At 49.7% G+C, this 18,624-nt stretch overlaps 1 pseudogene; it reads left to right on the plus strand.

Annotated features, from left to right (window-relative positions):
* The first annotated feature begins 6,606 nt into the window (after positions 1-6,606).
* On the plus strand, positions 6,607-7,439 carry LOC121835758 (annotated as a pseudogene).
* Positions 7,440-18,624: the final 11,185 nt, after the last annotated feature.

An 18,624-nucleotide genomic window follows, 5' to 3' on the forward strand; every position in this document is an offset into this window, starting at 1 on the left:
TCGTTTCTTACATCTTTCTGCATGATCATGATAAAAACAACACGTGCACCCTATTTTCCGCCGCGAAGAGTTACTACACTTCACTCTTACGCGCTTATTAAAACCATATACGAACATAGACCTTTGATCAGAACTGTTTCTCGCTACCACCGCTAGGGGATTCTTTTCGGCTTCTGGTTGGCCAAGAGAGCATGCCAAGCCCTTTTTCCGAGTCTGCCGCACGCCCTGGCTCTGCCCGCGCCTCCCATTGACCAAACTCTTTACATATACGGCTCTGGGCGTGAGCAAATAGAAATAGTTTTGTAGCATGAATTGGGCGGTACCCAGCGCCACCTAGCCTAGCTTAAACTGATATGCGACATATGAGGCTGATATGAAATAATAAGTTCTGATATAAAAAAGGTGTCCAATAAACACATATGAATCCTACAAGATATATAAGAACATATAAGAACCATATAAGAACTATATAACATATATATGAACGCATAAGAACCTTATAAAAAAACTTGTGAGAAGTTTCTTATAAATTTCTTTTATGGTTGTTATATATCTTATGTTGTTCTTATGTGTTCTCATATATCTTGTATGATTCATAGGTGTTAATTGGACACAAGAAATTCCTCATAAAAATGGCTTTTTCACTAGGGCAAGCGCAGCAATCAAGGAGCTACGGGCATTGTTCGCCGCTTTTCGAGTGCCGAAGAAGGTTTGTTCCGACAACGAAGCTGCTTTCATTTGAGAAGAAATTACGACGTTTTATCGCCTGAAAAATATCATGGTAAAGCCCCTCTATCCTGGGAGAAGCGGCGCCACTCATTGTTGTGGAAATGCTCTAGACACGTGCCGCGCGCCACTTTTCGGAAGAACATGGCGTCTGAAATGTAGCTCAGTACTGCGCTGTGCCGCTATGATATTCCCAAGGGCTACACGTTCCTCGTGCATTGACGCACCTTGCGTTACTTTTAAAACATGAAGGGCTTTATATCATGGCAATCACCAACGCCTCCTACCACCCGGCCACCAATGTGCAGGCTGGGCGGATGGTGCAGGAGCTCAAGCAAGCTCTAACTAGAGTGCCTCAATGTCCTTCTGTTTAGGGTGATGCCATCATTTTGTGGGAGACAACGAGCCACGCTGAACGTGGATGGACGGCCCCGTGAGCGGCGAGGAAGAGGAGAAAGGGACGCTCGTGGGAGGTGCGCGTGGACAGAGTTCGAAGGGCCGTGACGAACGAAAGAGGCGGTGCTGAACGAGCCCAGGCAAGACCCGGACCCCAGGGCAACCGTGGCCTTCCACAGCATCGACGGCACAATTTGAGTATTTATAAAGTGTTTCTATGATAGCGCTCTTTGTGTGACTTCCTCGGAGCGAGTAGAACTAGGCCTGATCGGGAATTGACAGGCGACCCACATAACTGGCGCTTCCAACGTGGGGCCCGATCAGTCTGCCGTTGTTTTTTTTCGCTCCCGGGGAGTCCCACGAATCGCGATTTCTAAGTTTAGGTTTGTTTTGTTTCCCCATTTGAATTTTTTTGTTACTCCGCTGGACATCAGTGTTTAACGTTCTGCCGCCATGTCCAGGTTACGGAATAAGGCCGCCCATCCCGAGGCCTCAACCCAGTCAGTGGCGGATATTGACTCAGACGTGGGAGAAGGCACGAGTGGGGAAGCGAGCGTTGCGGCAGCGCTAGAACCCCCAATTCCGGCGGTGAACACGGGAGACGTCAGCGAACTAATGCACGCCATGACGGCGATGTTCGCGACGTTTTCTAGACAGATGGGTTTGGCCCCAGGGGTGGTGAATCCCGCGCCTACGCCCGTGCCTCGCCCGCGGTTGAGCGTGCCGACGCCGACCTATTCGGGCTACTCCGACGCAGCATCGGTTCACGATTTCTTGCAGGACCTAGACGCGTACATTGCCGCGTTGGGCGCGTCGGATGAAACGGCCCTGATACAGATCGTCCCAATCGCGTTGACGGATGACGCAGCGCGTTGGAGACGAATGCAGAGGCCGTTCCTTTCGATAGCAGATTTCCGGACACGATTCAGAGAGGAATTTCTGCCTCCCGACTATGAGATGCGGATCAGAGATGAGCTAGCCAGCCGTACTCAGCATCCGGACGAGAGCCTCGTAGAATACATCCGCGCTCTCCAGGAGCTCTACTCCAGAGCCGACCCTACAGCGTCAGACGCGGAGAAGGTAGCTAGGGCGATCCGCCAGTGTCACCCTAGATTTAAACCCTACTTGCGCGGACGTGATTTCGCTGATCTGGAAGCACTTGCCAGAGAGGCGCGCATCGTTCAGGCGAGCTTGCTGGCCGAGTTGACGTATCGCCCCCCTCCACGCGCAGAGGAATCTCTGGAGCCGGGTTGCGCCTGGACAGGACGAGGCGCGGGAGCTTGCGACGACTCACGTACGCCGTACGTGGCCGTTACCGGACATAGGAGTGGCGAAACTGCTGTGCCCCGCGCCTTAGATCCCTTCGCTTTTGAACAGAGGCGCAGACCAGCTAACGCCGGCTCTTCCAGGGCGCATCCCCGTAGGGAAGGCGGCGCAGCCGACCACCGCGGAGTCGCGAATCATTACGAGGGTCGCAGGAACTACAATGACCCCCGGCGCGACACTGCATCGCGTGATGGTAGCGGCGGGCGCTCAGCACACAATGGCAGGAGACAGGTCAGGTGCTATAAATGCAATCAGCTTGGGCATATCAAGCGTCAGTGCACATGGACGGCAGCTCCCCCCCATGGGTCTCAGGGAAACGGGAGAGGCCGGCGCCACTAATTGGACTTCCCGACTCGCGGTTGCCGGCCGCTGCCGAGGCCCCTCATCAGTCTGCCAACGGGGCTGGAGTTGCGGTGAGCGACAGGTCGGTGTTTGCCCCGTCGGCATGTCGAACTCAGGGTTTGACATCTGAGAAGGGGCCGTACGTGCGCGTCAAGATCGGTGGTAACATTTACTACGCACTAATTGACACCGGTTCGACTCTTTCCCTAATCGGCGACAGAGTCTACGAAGACTGTCGCCGACGAGCACTTCACGTGCGGGAAGTTTCCACCGCGCTGCGTTTAGCAGCAGGATCGGCTAGGGCACAAAGCGCTATACGCCTTCACCTTAGCCTCGACGGCAGTCGAAGGAGGCAGCGTTTTCTGTATCTGCCAGGCATGCAAATCCCTGTGATCTTAGGACAGGACTTCGTCTGCCGGGAGGGGATTATCATAGACTTGAAGAATAACGGGTACCACTATAATCCGTTGACTCCCCTTATCCCCTTTGCCGTCCCACCGAGTTTCGGTCAGGACACAGAAAGCTCACTCGTCGGATCACGAGAGGAGCAAACATTAGCTGCGCGAGTCGTATCGGGAAACGTTGAAGCGATTGTCGCTTCTTACAACGGGCCGGTAGAACAACGGCGTAGGTTAGCAGACGCCTTGCATCGACACGCAGCTATGTTTACCGAGAGGCCAGGACTTACAAACATTTTACAACACAGAATCGACACAGGAGATGCTAGACCATGGGGTTGTAATCCCAGACCGCTGAGTGCGCACAAGCGAGCTCTCCTAGATAAGGCTCTCGATGAGATGATAGACACAGGGGCCGTGAGGCCGTCACAGAGCCCCTGGGCTTTTCCGGTAGTCTTAGCGCCAAAAAAAGACGGTACCGCTCGTCTCTGCGTTGACTACCGCCGACTTAACGAGATGACACGAAGGGATTCATATCCCTTCCCATCTATTGAGTCCATCATGTACTCGTTGGGTAGCGCGAGGGTTTTCACTACCTTGGATTGTAGCAGAGGTTTTTTGCAGATCCAGGTAGCACCACACGATGTCCAGAAGACGGCGTTCACCTGTCACAGGGGTCTGTTTGAGTTTATCCGCCTTCCGTTTGGATTGTCTAACTCGCCATCGAGTTTCCAACGGCTTATGGACATCGTGCTGGGGGACGCGAAGTTCAACTTTGCCATGGCATACATGGATGATGTCGTCGTATTTTCAAGGTCATTCGAGGAGCACCTAGCACACCTTGAGATTATCTTAAGCAGAATGAGCAAAGCGGGATTAACGATTAATCCAAAGAAGGTCCAGCTCGCAGCCTCAAGGGTCAACCTCTTGGGTTTCGTCGTAGATGACGGTACCTTGAGGCCGAACGAGGATAAGTTGAGGGCCATTCTTGATTACCCACCACCGCGCGACGCGAAGAGCCTTCAAAGGTTCCTTGGAATGGTCGGTTTTTATCGGCAGTTCATTCCAGGGTGCGCTGGACTCACACGGCCACTGAACCTGCTGCTCCACAAAGGTTCAAGATGGGCCTGGGGCGGAGAACAAGAGGTAGCTTTCTCTTCCCTCACGAAGGCGATAGCAGCCACGGCCAGCCTGTGCCTGCCAGACCTTAACCGTCCGTTCGTGGTACAGACCGACGCGAGCGACTACGGGGTCGGTGCGGTGTTATTGCAAGAACATGACGGACAGCTGCGCCCGGTGGCATTCGCCAGCCGAACCCTTACACCGCCAGAACGCAATTACAGCGTGACGGAGAAGGAGGGGCTGGCCGTCATGTTTGCTCTAAAGAAATTCGACCTGTATTTAGACGGGACCACCTTCGTCATTCAGACAGACCACGCCGCTCTCACCTGGATTCAAAGGTTGAAAGAGCCGGCGGGGAGGTTAGCTCGGTGGGCACTCACTTTGCAGCGATACTCCTATACTGTCGAGTACCGAAAGGGCTCCACCAACAAGGTTGCAGACGCACTTTCTCGGGCGCCCCATGATAGTGGTTGGAAGGAGGAGACGCAGCCAGGGGATTGCGAGAGACGAGCTTCCTGCGCGGCCGCTCATAAGCGAGACAGCGGGAAGGGATCGATGCAACAGGAGCTCGTCGCAGTGTTAGGAGGCCGCACGAGGGAACAGAGGATCGTGGCTTGGGGTGAAGTGGTGAGCAAGGAAGAGCTTGTCGAGGCCCAAAAGGCAGATGGTTTTTGTCAGCGGGTGTTGGGGAAAATTGCGGAAATAGCAAGCAACACCGGGAACGCTGGCGGTCAATTTAACGAACATATTGATTCATACTTGCTGGGTCAAGACGGCTTATTGCTCCGCTACATTCCAACAATCGACGACGAGGAGGGGAACGACTCTCCGTTCAGGGTGGTGATTCCTAGGAGGCTACGGAGGCGGTTTATCGGATACTTCCACGACTCGGCTTTGGCTGGTCATGGCAGCGGCAGCAAGACTTTTCAAAAGTTATGTCGCGTCGCGACCTGGCCGGGGATGAGACAGGACACACTCCGATACGCCCGTAGCTGCCCAGCCTGCCAGAAAGCGAAGCCGCGAGGGGGAAAGCCCCCAGGCCTGATGCAGCCTGTAGTGAGTCACTACCCGTGGGAGATGGTTGCTTGCGACATCATCGGCCCACTTCCAAAAAGTCCCCGTGGGAACCAGTATTTATTGGTAATAACCGATCATTTCTCGAAATGGGTGGAGTTACACCCGCTGAGGAAGCTGGTCTCGGAGCGCATCTGGGAGAAGTTGTTGGAAACTTTCATGCGCTTCGGTACACCCACGTGTCTCATCAGCGATAATGCTAGCTATTTTACCAGCAGAGTGTTCACTGACTCCTGCTTGGCGCTAAACATAAAGCACAAAAGGACGACACCATACCATCCTCAGGCTAATATCACTGAGAGAGTGAACCGAAACTTGAAGAGCATGCTGATCACACTAACGGAGAGACACAGGGACTGGGACGAACACATTGTCGAGATGGGTTTTGCAATCCGGACGACCGTGAACAGATCTACTGGGTTAACGCCTGCGCTTCTAAACTTGGGTAAGGAGCTATCGTCTCCGCTGGAGAACGGGTTACGAAATAACCAAGGTTCGACAGAACGCCCACTCTCTAAATACGCGGCGGAGTTGAAAGTTCGCCTTTCGAATGCGTTGCACGACGCCAGAGAGAACCTCGTTGCAGCAAGGATCGAACAGGCGACCCAGTACGATAAGACTCATCGTCACCTGGAGTACAAGGTGGGTGACTTGGTCCTCAGGAGAACCCATCCTTTGAGCAACGCAGCGAGCGGATTCGCAGCCTCACTTGCTCCGAAGTGGGAAGGGCCCTACGTGGTAAAGGCACGACTGTCACGTCTTACCTACAGGCTCGCTCAGGAAAATGCGAGCGAGGAGTCTGGCCCGGTCCACATCACAGACCTAAAAAAGTACCATCTTCGTGATCGGGATGACGATGAACGAGAAGAAAACGAGGAATCCTCCGTTCCGCGTGACTCTCGCGCGCGACTGGCAACGCTGCCTAAGCGCGGTAGCCGAACAATGCGCGAACCCGTCGGTGAGAGATCCGATAGGTGCTCTGCGCGGCGCTATAATCTGCGGCCTAGAACTTGATCTAATCTTTGCAAGATGTTAATAGAACTCGTTCTGTCCAGAAATGCCCCCCGGAGGGACCAGAATGGGCGGCGCCATCCGGGAAGGCGACCTTCCACTTCCCGGGATACCGGCGGAGCCAGCTGGCCCAACTCCCAGGGTGGTCAACCCTTCCGGCAGAAGACCAGCCAGACCAACGCACCGGGTGGCCAACCCGTTCGGCAAGAGAATGGCCAGACAAGCCGACAGGGTGGTCAACCCCGTTGGAAGGGGGAACGGCCAGACCAACCAACAGGGTGGTCAACCCGGTTAGCAAGGAGCAAGACGGACCAACCGTCAGGGTGGTCAACCTGGTTGGCAGAGACGGGGTGAGCAATCCCGACGTCGACCACGTCAACGAAGGCAGGGCGGCGGAGACGCGGAGGACCGGAGAGTCCCAGGGACACGCTGAAGGACGAGGTGCTGAAGATTATGCCGGTGCAGAAGCAGACGCGTGCCGGCCAGCGCACCCGCCTCAAGGCCTTTGCGGCCATGGGGGACTTCAACGGCCAGTGCTCCAAGAGCTCCAAAGAGGTGCCAGTCCTGCCAAGTGCTCCAAAGAGGTGGCCACGGCCATCCTTCAAGCCATCATCCTGGCCTAGCTGTGCGTCATCCCCGTCCGTAACGGCTATTGGGGAAACAAGAGTGGAAAGCGCCACACCGTGCCCTGCAAGTGCCCAAGAAGCTGCTGCACATGGCGGGCATCGAGGTCTGCTACACCTCGGCCCGCGTCTCGACGGCCACGCTGGGCAACTTTGCCGAGACCACCTACCTGGCCATCCAGCAGACGTACAGCTACCTGACCCCGGACCTGTTGCGGGAGCGAGAGCTCATCAAGCTCCCCCACCAGGAGTTCATCTTGGAGTCCAGTGACTCGGTCCAGGGACTCCGGATACTCCGGACCCCCCCGGAGTTTGAGGCTTGAGGGGAGGGGAGTGTGGGAGACAACGAGCCACGCTGAACGTGGATGGACGGCCCCGTGAGCGGCGAGGAAGAGGAGAAAGGGACGCTCGTGGGAGGTGCGCGTGGACAGAGTTCGAAGGGCCGTGACGAACGAAAGAGGCGGTGCTGAACGAGCCCAGGCAAGACCCGGACCCCAGGGCAACCGTGGCCTTCCACAGCATTGACGGCACAATTTGAGTATTTATAAAGTGTTTCTATGATAGCGCTCTTTGTGTGACTTCCTCGGAGCGAGTAGAACTAGGCCTGATCGGGAATTGACAGGCGACCCACAATTTGTAGTACCCGATGCCGACAGCACGCGCTCACAGGGAAAATACAAAGAAATAGCAGGAAACAAAATATCACTGTAGCACAGTCAGCGCCACGAGCGCGTGCAGGGACACGCTCTTACGCGCACTTCAGAACAAAAAATAAAAATAACCGTTCGAAACAAAATGGCCAGATGTCATCACCCCAAGCAAAGCGCACATGAAGGCACCCTAGCTCTAACTAAAAAAGGAAAGGAAGACCTGCCATGCGTATTGTCACGTTTTCTACTCAAACAACACACTACAGTGCACGTGCATGTCAACCGGCAAGACCCCTGCGTGGATGATGAACGGGCGGGAATCGCCTTCGGCCCTAAATCGACTGAAGTCATCACTTTTCAAGCAGTTCCCAAAATAAAATGTATATATCCACTACTACATTCATGGACAGCAGTTTGGATCCGACAGTTCCCAAACGAGCGCAAGTGGATGCCGGGCATCAGAGCACGCCGCGCGGGACCGCCATCTTGGGTTGTCGACACCGAGCGCGGTCAAATCAGGCAGAATTTGAATCATAATCGACATCGCGCTTCGAATACGAGCAGTTTGAAGATTTAACCGCCACAACAAGTTTTGAACAGGTACCAAGATGATCGCCATGGCATGCATTCGGGTGTCATCGGTCCAGACCAAGCACCAACTAGACCGCACTAAACAGACGCCGACATTCACCCTGTGTGCCCTTCACCGACAGTGGGATCCTCCGCGTCACCTGCGACGCGGCTGAGCTCCCGGGCGTGTCGGCCACCAGTCAGATACGGTGACTTCGTCTAAGGAGGATGGGGTGTGATGTATATGCCGGGACACAGCCGGCGGGCGAGCCTGCGAGCGCTGCGAGCGCTGCGAGCGAGCGTGTGCTTTTGGTTTTGAAGCTGGGAGCGCTCTCGTGACCATATAAACCGACCGAGTCACAGGCTACACAGGTTTTCAACTGGCTGTCTCGTTATCTGCCTAGCTAAGGCTGCAAAACTAGCTACGGCTATATAAAACCTTGAATGTCTCTAAAATTTTACTGAAGAAACAGAGGCACGCCTATTTTACATTACAGGGCCCTAAAACATTTTTTGTGAAGTTTACCAACTGGAGAGTGTGCAGTGAAGCCGAGAGGGACTGTAGGGACAATAATGGGGAGCACTAGAAGGGGAGGTGGGGAATCGGTGGCCGAGTGGTCTAGAGCACATCAGCTCGGAGAACGTAGAGCGAAAGCTCGAGCTGCGGAACCCAGGATTTGCATGCAGATAATGGTTTCTGCTCTGAGCTAACGTTGTAGCGTGGGTGTGAAATTTAGTTTAGTACAAGTGAACAATCATAAAAAAGGCATGCTCATTTTGTCTCCTTCAGCAAAGCCATTCGACAAACTTATCTGGGAGACGTCATTCGAGAAATGTGATGCTTTGTGGTGAACAGCTAGTGAACAAATACACTAATGAAGCAACACATCAAAGATTGCCTAAATGTGTGTCAAATGTAAAATGTAGAAGGTGTCTACATAGATCAGGGAGGGTGTTCAACAGCTCGATGACCAAGTCTGTTCTAAACAGTCATTTGACAATGTTAAGATGACTTGAGAGGTTGAAACGCCTGGCAGCACCAATCTGTAGGAAGCATTATTGATTTTCCATATTTATTTTGCATAAACAACCAGACAAGTACACATCGTACACTTTCAACAAAAACGAGTAATTCAGCACAGACAAGACAAAACTGGGAAAAACTGTTGGTATCCAAACAGGAAGCTTACTTTACATATACGGGGTCAAGAGCTTGCATCAGTAAACGTGCGTGTACAGCAGAGATGCTTGCTCAAGGTTTTCAAGTCAGAAGCTCTGGAACAGCTAGGCTTGTTTATTTTCGGTAAACAGGGAAACCTACCTGACAGTTTATGCAGTAAACTGCTTTGACGTTCTGATAAAAGTCTGCATAATCGCCCCCCGGTTCTTGATGCGCACGAGCATGAACCCTGTTACTTGAAGGAGGCGGATGATTTCGGGAGCGCCATGGAAGTCGACGGGTGCAAGCCGTCGAAGCGACAGATGTCTTGCGGTGAGACGCATCACTCTCCCGATTGCACGGCACGCCGTCAGTTGTAAAATGTCGACAGATAGAAATATTCTCCCAGCGAAAATGGCAGCGTGACGAGTAATTGTAGCTTTGGTATCGGCGGGAGCCGCCTGTTGTCGTCGTCCGGATCACACGGTCAAGCCGCGGCCGAACAGACACCGCGCCGTTGTCGTTCCTTATCACACATCCGGGTGGGATGCATTCGATCACATAGGGATTACCGCTTCTCTTGACAAAAACAAATTGCAGTGACTTAGCTCGGCTATGCCAGGATATACGTAGCGCAAGCTTAGGTTCAGCTGGTTATTCTTAGCTTTCCTGGTTGTCTAGGATTAGCTTGATTATCATGCTTACTGCTGCTTCAATGACACACACACGGTATACGCATTATGTGACTACTTCGGGATCCGATGAGTTAAGCTTCTCCGCTCTTTTATTGCGGAGGAGGCGCCGTGTAACCGAGCTATGTTGCATGTCAATAGATCCCCAGGTGGTCCAAATTAATCCTCAGTCCTCCGCTGGGGCGTGCCAGATGCCCGTCGTTGGTTAGGCCAGCTGTGCGCCGTGTTGTTATATATCAAGCAACCGAATTGCCGACCAGAACAACCGGACAGCGCGAGCCATGATCTCGAGCGGGTGCATGAGCGCGGCGCGTGCATCGGGGACTGACCTAGGCAGCATACCAGTCCTGCCCCTCCCGTCACTGCTCCTCGCGCAAGCGCAGCACGGCTCTCCAGGAGCCACGAGAAACTGCTCACCCTCGGCCAGTGTGGCTTACGCTACAAAAATGCCCATCACCGAAGGCAACGCCGCAAATGCAGGAGACAAATATTGAACGCGGCAATACCATGTGCGAAATCACATCGTCAAGCCGCCAAGTTGAAATGAATACGAAGTCGCGTTCAAGGCAGGTCAAACCCAGTCTTGAAATTTTGGCACTTCAAGTTCGCTTCAAGCTCGGTTCAATATCGTCTCAAGTTAAGGTGGATTTATGAAGCGCGCTTGTGTGTCTCAAGACAGACTTGAGCAAGTCGATGTTCGGCTTCAGAGAAAGTCACATCTATGAATTCGAGGGTAAGTTAAGGTTGTATAAACATACACACACCGATATATATAAGAAAAAGAAAAAAAAGGCAGGAGTAAGAAGCGCGGTCCTTTCCCGTAAGGCAGTGTGGTCCCTCTGCGCGTTGACGCCACTAGGAGTAAATTTGGCTCTGTACATAAGGGCGCCGTACGCGGTCAAGTTGCTCCGTGGCAGGGTGTACTAGAACATTGTATTAACAATTTTAAAACACCTTATCCGGGGCTCCTAAACCGGTGGGGCTTGCGGTCGCATCGGTGTTTACTTGGCGTTCTTGTGGTGGTGTGCCATGTCTTCCACGAAGAAGAAAAATTATAGGAGGACGCTTAATTTTCGCCTTTAAGAGAGGAACGCGATGGCGAAATTTAAACCCCTGCTCGTTGTCAAGCCGTGCAAGCGTGTCTTCATGGCCATTTCATTTTCGAACGTCGTCGAAATCGAACGCTGAATCATGGGCGCTGTTGGTGCTAAGCAAGCGGCCATGCTTGGCCGCGGAGATAGGGTTTTGGAACTTCCTGCTGATTATCGGTTTATCTTGCCGACACTATCGGCGAGTGACTCTTCAATATGTACGGCCTTTCTACAGGCTGACATCGGAAGGGGGATCGGTGGCCGAGTGGGCCAGCGCACACCAGCTCGGAGCACGTGGAGCGAAAGCTCGCGCTCCAAAACCCAGGGACCCTGGGCTCAATCCCCACCACTGCCCGTTTCGAGTGATGGCCACATGGTTACATGGCTATGATCCGTGAGAGAACGTGCCCATTGTTAATCGGTGGTCACGTGACCATTTTCCATGGGTTGTCACGCGACCATTGACCTTGTCAAAACCTGGAAATAGCGGAATACCGGTCACATGGTCAATTTGTGCGGTCACGTCCCTTATAACCATTGCTTATATTCGAAATCCAGGGCACAAATTTTGATTGTAAGCATCTAATTATTATATTGTCATATTATTACCGCCACATTCTTTGTCAATATGCTGTCACAAACGCATTGTACAAATCTTTTTTTCGATAAGCCTATGTAAAGGTAGCTTGGCCGCAATCTTCTTGGTGCACGGCGGAGTGCTAACTTTACAGGGATGAAAAGCGAGCTGAATTTGAAGGTCTCGAGGAATAAAAACGTATTAACTAAAATACCGAAATTTTAACTGATGTGTGTGCTATGAGTCGGCAGCAATTATATTCTTCGGGAACTTTACGATTCTTCATTTCAGTGAGAATAAAATCAAAATTATGTCAAAGTGGCCCATAGGACCCAATGCAACAATTTTATATCGGGCCCAGGAATAAAAAGTATACAATCCTGAGGTTCAAGTAGGTATTAAATGAGAGTGTATTAGTGCCCTCTATAGATATATAGATATGCCGGGGAACTTGGGGATTTCTGCAGTAGTTTGGCTGAAATTATCGTTTTTCTGCGTTTTGCTGAGAATAGCCAAGAGAGGGCGCAAGGAGACCGTGTCAAGGAATGCTGGGGATGAGGGTAAAAAGAGCAGAATCCCCAGCGCTTCTGACGAACCAGCTGTCACAAGTGACCATTCATTTTGCTGCTGAGTCCAGAGGAAAATCTGAATTTGGTTTTCGTTATTTGTTTCTTCAAAAGATTAATGCATTCAAACAGAAAGTTGGGGTTCCGTTGACATTTGAGAATTATTAAAGTGACACTTTAGTAAAACCGGAAAAATAACTTCATTGTCCCTATAAATGTAATCATACCTTATATCAGCATATTTTTCTTCTACGTTCGCGTGTCTTAATGTATAACTAGGGCTGAAGAACATAGAATGGTTGAAGTGAGCTGTGCTCAGCCGTTCTTTTGGCAATGTGTTGACTGAGCGAAGATTAGAGTTCAATGCTATAAAGGGTATTTGTTTGAAACTGTATAGGACTTGTTATAATAAGTATGCACGTAACTAAATTCAAAGCTTATTTTATTCAATTTAATTTGCTGTTAAAAATTGTTCAGCTAACTTCGTCCTAAAATTACGTACCGTTGTTCAGAGACACCATTACTATACACGTTTTCACCTCAAGAACCGTAGTAAAAAAAAGACCGCCTCCCTCGCAGAACATTACTAAGTTGCCTCTTTATGCGGGGAATCGAGATATATGTTTGTAAGTCTATTGTATATTTTATATATGTTATGTTCTCAAGACGTACACGTTTCCAGCGCCAAAAGCATCACTTCTTCCTCCAACAACCAAATCTCGTAACAACAATGTGCAAAACTTGCATTTTTTGAAGTGACGAGTGTAGTAAATTCATTCAATGAAGCTACTGACACTGTGCACTAATTTTAGTTATTTAGTTGCCGCCATGCAGTTATCCTCCTACTGCGCGATACAGTGCGAACAAGACATTGGTGCTTTTTCGCGTTCAAGATTTTAACAGAAAAACCAGAAAAACCGGCAATCGCTTGTTCGCGTTACAGTGCCGTGCTATGTACGGTGTAAGGCTGTGAACCTGTATGAAGAAAAGTTTGGACAGGTTTTACACGCGCTTGAGAACTCAAGAATCATTGTAGGGTTTGACCCCCCACCACTGTCTGTTTCGACGGCGATGGGCAACGTGTACTGGTGTGTGGCAGAATACCAATTACACATTTGCATTTCATTGCATTATAATCAATTCTTCATTGACAGTGGAGGCCCCAAACGCTATTGGCAGTATTTTTCTCCGCCTCTTATACTTGAACCAAAGAAAATGCAAAAAAATTTTAAAAAGCGGATTACACGCACATTCTCTTCGAGACAGTGTGTGGATATACGTTTCTAATGCCCTGTCACGGGTTGATGTATACACGGCATTCACAAGCTTGCCTGCGTTTTTGCCTTTTCATATTGTTCGTCTTATTTTGCTCTATGCGCTCATAATTACAGAACATGAAAATATCGGCTCTTTTACAGACGAAGCACCCGAGCAAGCTGCAGTTTTGAAGCACGAATCAAGAATCGACGCACCGTCGCAGGAGTTGATCAGGTTAGAAAGACTCCGCCGTCCAAGCAGCTGCGACTTGATTTTCATGGTGGGACCGTCTCACGAGCTTCACTCGACAAGCTCGTTGTGAACTTCGTCATTGTCGGTATGCAGCGGTTTTCTATAGTTGAAAATCCCTCTTTTGTCGACCTCGTTAAAGCACTTGCCCACGAAAAGACTGTGCTGACGCGTAAAGCGCTGATGTCGCGCATACAAGAGGAGTACATGGAAATGAAGGATCGCTTAAAGCAGAAGCTATCCTATGTCGCCTACGTGTGCATCACTGCCGACTGCCGGACGACTTTCCGCAGGTAAGTCGTCCTTGTTTGTTTAGCTTAAAAAGAAATTTTAAACATGTATATTTTATTTTTATTTTTTTCACCAGGCATAACTGTTCTGTGGCTTTTGCCACGCACACTGGAGCGAAGGTCAGCAGCTCTGCCGTGCCGAAGGCTTGTGGAGCGAGCAACGTATGAGATTCTGGCCGCTACAATTTCTGAAGTGCTTGAGGAATACGACCTCCAAACCAAGATGACAAGGGTCATCACTGACAATGGATCAAATTTTCTCAAACCATTTCGGTGAGAATCGGGTTGTTGTGTGTTACAAATTCCCTGCCAGAGAGGTGTGAAATGGATATGATACGAGTGCAGCTATTATGATCTTGTTTACAGCATTTTCGGGGAGAATTCATCTTTTGGCGAGGTAGACGAGGATATTGGCGTCGAAGGCGTTGACCTAAGCAAGCTCATAGACAGCGCAGACGAGGGAATTTTTCTACCCCAGCATCACCGCTGCGCTGCCCACTGTCTCACCCTTGTGTCTACCGTAGATGCTTCACGCGCAAGTGAAGATGAAGCGTTTTCAAAGGCGTTCACAACCGTGATGAAAAAGTGCAGGTGTCTTTGAGCCAAGCAGGGGCAGTCCTCAGTCGCTGCGGAAACAGTGCACAAGGTGTGCGGTGGGTACCTGCCAACTCCAGTAACAACTCGTTGGAACTCGCTGTATGATTCATTATAATTTCTCCTGACTCTGAGGAGGAACGGAAAAGACCTGCCAGCACTCTGCCGCACACTCCATCTTCCGCCTCTGAATGACCCGATGGACTTGAATTTCATCGAATACTGCGAGGTCCGTTTCTAAAAATGTAACGTGATGGTAACTAAGAAGTAAGTATTATTTCCGAAGCCCTTGCCTTGTCTTATTTTGCATCATTGTTAACGACTGCATTTGTATATACCCAACCACCTGCTTTGCTATTTTTACACTAATTGTATTATGGTCTAATGCAACTCAAGTAGGTAGGGCGAGGGTAAGACGGGCAGGGGAGAAGGAAGCAGACGGAACGCTAAAGAGAGGAAGATTTCCCCTCCCTTCTTCCGCGTTCCGTTTGCTTCCTCCTCCCCGGCCCGTCTTACCCTCGCCCTACCTTCTTGAGTTACAACGGACTATAGTCATCCTGACGTCAATCATAAAAGAAATTAATCGGATGTTCAAAATGCATATGCGACTGCAAGGCCCCTACTTCACGTATCAAATTTATTAAGGTTATGAAACCTATCGCCTGTGCCCTGGACGTGCTGCAACGTGACGACCAAATGTTCATGGAATACCTTCTACCGACACTGTTTGTCCTCCAATGGCGCCTAGAATATGCCATCATGAAGGGCATGCGGATTTGCGCCCCACTCTGTCAGGCAGTCCTCGAGGGCCTGGGAAAAAGGTAATAGGTTACTATTTTATATAGAAATAGATAGCATATTTAGCCTTTACTGCCAACGACTAATCGCGCATTCTATATCAAGGTTCGACCAGCTTATGGAGAGTAGGGAGCTACTACTGGCGTCAGCTGTACTGTCCAAATTCCGGTTGAAATGGATCCAGAATGCCGAGAAGCGCCTCCTGGTACACAAGTTGTTGGAGGATGAAGCGTCTCTGCCATGCTACTCCCACCTGCACAACGGAGATCCAGACATCCCAAGCCCAAAACACGACGATTTTTTTTTTAACTTCGCAGCCCTGGCGAATGCGCACCCGACGAGGAGCACGGAAGTCTCCCGCTTCCTGGACGCCCCCAGCGATATGCCACTGGAGAAGCTAGTGGACTTCCCGAAGATCTATGGGATTTTTTTTAAGTACAACACATCCGTGCCGTCCAGTGCATCCGTGGAGCGGCTCTTGAGCAGCGCCGGTGACGTGTTCTCCCGAAAGCGAGGAAAGATGACCGACCTCAACTTCGAACACCCACTGCTCTTGGTGTGCAATAAAAACTAAGCACAAAACTTAAACGACTTTGTACATTATTTGCGGCTAGTTATATTTGTCTACATATAGCTAATAAGTTACTTTATTACCACATACAGAAATAATAAGTAAAAAATCGCGTTTTGCACGTATTTCTTAAAGTAATTTAAAAGTAATCGAGTAAAGTAACGAAGTAATTAATCGATTATATTTTAAAGCCAGTAATTTGTAACGGTAATCTGATACTTTGATGGCCATGTAATTGTAATTGTAATTAATTACTTCTTACAAGTAACGGGCACAAGTCTGGCTTTGAGTGAAGTTCGGTAAATAGGGAAGCGAGTCATCCGTTTCGGGTAAGATTTCTAGTAAAACCGGGTTGTCTGGTAAACGAAAGTGGCTGGCGGTGACATTCCAGCTAAATCAGGAAACCCGATGCCGGTGAAATTCAAGCGAAATCTGTTTGCCGGCAAATAATCTAGCAAAGACTGGTAAACTGGTTTCGGATGAAAACGGGTGAAACTATCCACCTTTTTGGATCGTCAAAACAGTTCACTGCACGCACTTCTTGAGGATTGCAACGTCGTCCCGAGGTAAAACTCGCACTCACGACAATGCCGCCCGAGTGGTCTCGTACCTGCTTTGGCCCAGACTTTTGCCTGTCGCAAAGAGCAAGTTGCCGGTGATCGCTGCCCACCTTTTTCGATTTTCAAAACAGTTCGCTGCACGCACTTCTTGCAGGATTGCAACGTCGTCTTGAGATAAAACAATCACTCACGAGAATGCCACTGCATCGGTGGCCACCATTACAAACTCAGTCCCCCTGCTCGTCGTGGCTTCCTTGCTTTTAGCCGTTCCCCTTGCGTCGGCTTCCAGTGAAGTTCGGTGTCTGGCAAACGAGAGTGGCTTCCAGTAGGATTCCAGCGACGGGTAATCGAAAGTGGTTCTGGTAAATCTTCCAGCGAAAGTGACTGCCGGTAACATTTCCACCAAAGACGGGTAAATTACGCTGGTTTTTGGTGAAAATGAATGGAAATTAACCCGTTTCCGCCGAATGTCACCAGAAGCTTTTGCCGGATTTTAACCGAAAGTGGCTCCTGTAAAACGTCCACCGAAACCTGGTAACTGAAAGTAGCGGCCGGTAATATTTCCACCAAAACAATTGTACACTACGCTGGTTTCTGGTGAAAATGAGTGGAAATTAACCCGTTTCCACCGAATGTCACTCAAAGTTATTGCCGGATTTTTCAATAGGAGTAGATTCTGACGTTTATTGACCCCCCATCCTTGACATTGTCTCTCTCCGTGGTAATGGCGCTAGAAGTTTCACGTCACCTAAGATGACCGAACCAACAGCTGGTACGGGCGAGTACGAGCCCTAAAAGACGTTTGCAAAACAAAACGAAAAATTTGGGCCAGCTTGATTATGCTGACAAAACCGAAAAGCACAAAATGTGTTGGACTCACTCAAGCCCATGAATACTGTGCGTGGTCAGGGATAATGGATAATGGTCATGTGAACCTATGAATCATGGTCACGTGACCATCTGGCCAACATTGGTTCCCTATTTCCAGTCTGGTCGCGAAGTTGTCGGAACCCTTGAACCATGGTCACGTGACCGCCATAGCCGATGGTGACGTGACCGCACAAATTATGGTCACTTGACCATCTGACTATCATTCGCCCGCCTTTTCCAGCTTTTGACAAGGTCACTGGTCGCGTAACAACCCATGGGTAATGGTCACGTGACCGATTAACAATGGTTGCATGCCCTTAGAGATCATAGTCATGTCACCATGTGGGCATCAATCATTTGTAGGGGTGTGCGAATAGTGAGTTTTGAAACCGAATCGAATACGAATCTTAATAATTGTGAAACCGAATCGAATACGAATACGAATCGAATAATTTTCGAATATTTTCCGAATAGTAAGTAAACGGCTACTAAAGAAGAGCAAAGAGATTATAAATCTATTTTTATTGTTCTAAGACGTTTCTTAAAATATTGTAAAATCGCTACTAGACGATAATAACGAGTTCAACTATATATATTTAAATAGAGACAAAAGCTCATAAAATATTAGAATGCTAAACATAATATCACGGTTCACGCGGATGCTCAACATAAAATCACAATTCACTTGAGCCTAGTACATCCTGAAGTATTGTACTTAGAAGGAACTCTACATTCTCCTTTTATTCCTTGTTGTATCAGATGTCCTTGAATTGAGGATCAAGGAAGGTGGCAAGGGCGTGATGTGCCTGTGTGCTTACGTCTAGGAATTTTATTTTCACTGATCTGAGAAGATTCTGGGAAAACGCATTGTCTTGTTCCACTCGCGCCCTCAAAAGTAACATCGTCATAAACTAAACAAGTGGAACAACCATGGAAAGTTTTGGGATAGACTCGACACAAGCAGCTCTTGTGGCTTGAATTGGTTGCATGGGAGCGGCCAAAAAACTTCCACACTCTACTGTGCTTTCTCTTCAAACAATTTCCTGCTTCTACCACTTCTACTTCGCTCACACAGAGCGGTGGTACAGCTGCAACCAGTTCTTAAACGTCCC

This window comes from Ixodes scapularis, unplaced genomic scaffold, assembly GCF_016920785.2.
Source record: "Ixodes scapularis isolate PalLabHiFi unplaced genomic scaffold, ASM1692078v2 PGA_scaffold1__304_contigs__length_218370807, whole genome shotgun sequence".
In the NCBI taxonomy this organism is placed as follows: Eukaryota; Metazoa; Arthropoda; class Arachnida; order Ixodida; family Ixodidae; genus Ixodes; species Ixodes scapularis.